Source organism: Dipodomys ordii, unplaced genomic scaffold (assembly GCF_000151885.1).
Source record: "Dipodomys ordii isolate 6190 unplaced genomic scaffold, Dord_2.0 Scaffold51, whole genome shotgun sequence".
NCBI classification, from domain to species: Eukaryota; Metazoa; Chordata; class Mammalia; order Rodentia; family Heteromyidae; genus Dipodomys; species Dipodomys ordii.
In genome coordinates, this window is record NW_012267267.1 from 2,450,851 (window position 1) to 2,455,725 (window position 4,875).

Consider the following 4,875-nt stretch of genomic DNA (forward strand, 5'->3'; position numbering starts at 1 on the left):
CAGTACCACTTCTGGCTTTTTCTGCTTATGTGGTGCTGAGGAATGGAACCCAAGGCCTCATGCATGCAAGGCAAGCACTCTACCACTGAGCCACCTTCCCAGCCCTTTCATTACATTTTGTTGCATATAGCATACATGGACATGATTTTATTATTTTTTTGTGCATGTGCAGGTCCTGAGGCTTGAACTCAGGGCCTGGGGTTCTGCCCCTGAGCTTTTGGGCTCAAGACTAATACTCTACCACTGAACCACAGCTCCACTTCTGGCTTTGGTATTTAATTAGAGATGAGTCTCACAGACTTTCCTGACTAGGCTGGCTTCAAACCTGAATCCTCAAATCTCAGCTGCTAAGTAACTGGGATTACAGTTGTGAACCACCAGCACCTGGCATGGACCTTAGCTTAATAAATTAAAATATGGACAAAAATAAGAAGATCCACCCCTGTGTATACCTTGTCACTGTAGCACTGCTGATGATTTGCTTATCTCCAAACATTTTTCTAAGTACTTATTCTTACATATGCATCTATATGTGCATATACCAACTTGCATTTTAGCACAAAATCGGGTCATAGTATACAGAATAATGTGCAACCTACTTTTCCTGTTGAATAATAAATACATGAATGGTTTTTGTATTTTTTAATGGCTGCACAGGATCCAATTTGCCATTGATAAGAGTTGGTCATGTGCTGGTGGCTCACGCCTGTAATCCTAACTACTCCTGAGATCTGAGGATCGCAATTCAGAGCCAGCCCAAGCAGGAAAGTCTGTGAGACTCTTATCTCCAATTGACCACCAGGAAACTGGAAGTGGAGCTGGGGCTCAAAGTGGTAGAGTACTAACCTTGGGCAAAAAGAGCTCAGGGACAGTGTCCAGGGCCTGAGTTGAAGCCCATGACTGACCAAAAAAAAAAAAAAAAGTTTATCTACTTTTCTGTTATTATAAGTAAGCTGTGGCTGATGATTGCCTATGGATTAGATACTACACTAAGTTCCTTATAAGCATTATTATTATTATTATTGCCACTACTAGGGCTTTACCTCAGTTTAGCTTTTTTTCCCCCTCAAGGCTCTCACTCTACCACTTAAGCTACAGCTCTACTTCCAGCCTTTTGGTGGTTAATTGGAGATAAGAGTCTCATGAATTTTCCTGCCCAGGCTGTTTTTGAACTTTGATCCTTAGATTACATCTTCCTGAATAATTAACATTACAAGTGGGAGCCACCAGCACCCAGAACTATAAACATTATTTGATGTAATCCTAACACTATTGCACCATAGTTCAGTTGATATCTCTGTTTTGTAGCTGGATAAAATGAAATTTGGGGAGGTAGAATCACCAGCACATCATCTAGCTAAAGAGTGGCAATGTTTGGACTGGATGGAGTTCTTCCAGCTTCTAAGGCTGTTAACATCCATATGGGAACTTATTCTATATTTATATATTCAAATCTTGCCTCTAAACGGTGGGTATCCCAAATACAGAAGTAGATCCCTTACCTACGTTACTTTTCTTTCTCACTTTCTTTCTTTCTTTTCTTTCTCTCTCACTCTTTCCCTCCCTCCCTTCCTTCTTTCTTTCTTTCCTTCCTTTCTCTCTCTTTCTTTCTCTCTCTCTTTCCTTCCTTCCTTCCTTCCTTCCTTTCTTTCTTTCTTTTCTTTCTTTCTTTCTTTCTTTTTTTGTCGGTTGTGGTCCTGAACTCTGGGCCTGAGCACTGTCCCTCAGCTGTTCAGGTCAAGGCTAGCGCTCTACCACTTGAGCTACAGCTCCACTTCCAGTTTTCTAATGGTTTACTGGAGATAAGAGTTTCATGGACTTTCCTGCCCGGGCTGGCTTTGAACCGTGATCTTCAGATCTCAGCCTCCTGAGTAGCTAGGATTATAGGCATGAGCCACTGGGGCCCGGCCAACAAACTTCTCTTCAAAATTGGAAATGGGGGGCTGGAGATGTGACTTCGTGGTAGAGTGCTTGCCTAGCATGCATGATTCTCCAGTACCACAGGAACAGAAAAGTGGTGCTGTGGCTCAAGTGGAAAAGAAGCTCAAGCTCAGGGACAGTCCCTAGATTCTGAGTTCTAGCCCCAACACTAGCACAAACCAAGTCTTAGGCTAGATGTAGTGGTGCATGCCTGTAATCCTGGCACTCAGGAGGTCAAGGCAAGAGGTCTGTGAGTTTGAGGCCAGCCTAGATATAATGAGAAAAAAGTTCCCAGGTCTTCCCTAGACACTGACCAGAGGCCTTAGGTCTGGACCATTCCTGGAAGGGAGCAGGCACAGGACTTTGGGGGACCTCATAATCTTAGTTGCTAGTTTGCTGGACGTTCTCTTCCTACAAGAGAACACACTGGGTCCAAACTGATGGCCATATGAGGCCTGCAAAGTGGTCAACCCAACCCTGAGTTCTATCCTTTCCTGTACAGAAGCTCTCTCTAGACCTAGCTCATCAGAGACCCCATGCAATACCTACTGGAGTTGCAGCCATCGGGGATGACTCTTAATTCCAGTGTCTTCTCCTCTAGCAGCAGCTCCTGAGACCTGGATTTAGACAGTTGCTGGGGAAAGGGGGAAACATCGGTGCTTGGAGAAATGATCCAGGAAGTATCACACTAACAATTTCTCACGACATCTGGAGCTAAAATCCATGCAGTGATGGGGAAGGCTTCAGGATTAACTCACCCTCTCAGCAGAGCAAGGCAGCTGTGGTATTCATACACCTATCCTCTTGGTTACTCTAATGGCAGAGAAGGCTCTTGTGGCTTTGAAAAAAACACATGAGGTAATGAGATGCAGCAACTGAAAGATGGAAATGAATAGAGCTGGAATTGAAGCTGACTGGCTATGGATGACAGAATCTACAGAGGCTGCCACGTCCTGGTTCCAATACCTATGGGCCCCAATTCTGCTGGTAAATGAAATCTTCCCATGCCTGGGCTACAACTATAACTCGATGCCACAGATTGAGTATTCACATGGAAATTTGCATATATTCAAATTTGCATGCCCTTATTTACATATTTGTTTGCTTCTATTAAGACAAACATCTTTTGTTGGGGGGGTCTTGCTATTATTTTCTCTGGTTTGAAAGATAATATTTCTGTTTCTATTTTTATGGAAGTCACCCAAGTTATTTCAACTTGCTACTCAACTTATAGGACTTTCAAATTGATCAATACCTTTTTTTTATCCTAGATTATCCAACAACCTTAAACATTTTAACTTTATTAACCAGCCTCCAGCTTATATGCTTGTGGCTGTATATTTTAACTTAATTCTCTTAACCCCCAGAAGACATTGTTGTAATTTTATGTAGTTGATGAATAACATGAATTATTTAGAAACATCTCAATTTCCACATCTATAGGGAGTTTGTAGCTACCTTTTTCTTGATTAATTTATAGCATAAATGTATTGTGGTCTGAAAACATTCTGTATCATTTTAGGACTTTGAAATTTCTTTTGACTTGCTCAATAGCACACAAAGCATTTGATTCCTTCCTTCCTTCCTTCCTTCCCTTCCTCCCTCCCTCCCTCCCTTCCTCCCTCCTTTCCTCCTTTCTTTCTTTCTTTCTTTCTTTCTTTCTTTCTTTCTTCCTTCCTTCCTTTCTTTCTTTCTTTCTTTTTTGTCGGTCGTGGGGCTTGACCTCTGGGCCTGGCCGCTGTCCCTTAGCTCTACATCTCAAGGAGAGCGCTCTACTGCTTGAGCCATAGCACCACTTCCGATTTTCTGAGTGGTTTATTGAGTCTCATTGACTTTCCTGCCTAGGCTGGCTTTGAACTGTGATCCTCAGATCTCAGCCTCCTGAGTAGCTAGGATTACAGGCATGAGCCACCGGAACCCGGCTGAAGCATTTGATTTCTGCATGTTGGGAAGAACATGGGTTTGTGGAGGTTAGACACAAGTTCAGGAGCTGGTGAAGCTGACCCCGGTTCAGTTAACCAGCCCATCACAACCTCTGGGACTGATGGGCTGAGCCATTACTGGAGACAGAGGTTAAAATTTCTCATTGTCGGGACTGGGAATAAGGTTTAGTGTTGAGTGCTTGCCTAGCATGCATGAAGGCCTGGGTTCAATTCCTCAGTACCACATAAACAGAAATAGCTGGAAATGATGCTGTGGCTCAAGTAGTAGAGTGCTAGCCTTGAGCAAAAGAAGCTCAGGGACAGTGCCCAGGCCCTGAGTTCAAGTCCCAGGGCTGCCAAAAAAATAATTCTCATTGTGATCAGGGATTTGTGTTTTTTCATCTTTTTGCCTTTTTCCTCTCTGCCTTTTAAAAAAGCATGTAATTAGATATGTGCAGATTTAGAATTGTTCTATCTTCCTGAACTGAATTTTTGCCATTATGAGATGACCTCCTACTACAGAATGTTTTATTTTATTTTATTGTCAGTTGTGGGGCTTGAAATCTGGGGCACTGCCCCTGAACTCTTCAGCTCAAGGTTGAGTTCTACCACTTGAGCCACAGCACTACTTCCAGCTTTCTGGTGGTTAATTGTAGATAAGAGTCTCACAGACTTTCCTGCCTGGGCTGGCTTTGAACTGAGATCTTCAGATCATGGCCTCCTAAGTAGCTAGCATGAGCTACCAGCATCCAGGTACAGAATGTTTTGAATTTACAATGTAGCTTCTTCTATAACTGATGTAGACATGTCTGCTTTCTGTGGTTTAGTATTTGCTATGGTTTGAATGCTTGTTCTTCCTCAAATTATGCCTTCCAGGCTGAATTTAGGACAGGAGGCTCTCTCTCTCTCTCCCTCACCCCTCCTTCTCTCTCTCTTTTCTCCTCCTCTCCTTTACCTTCTTTTCTCCCTCCCTCCCACCTCCTCCTCTTCCATTCCTCCATCTTATCAAGAAAACCCTTAGCAGGTGCCAGCA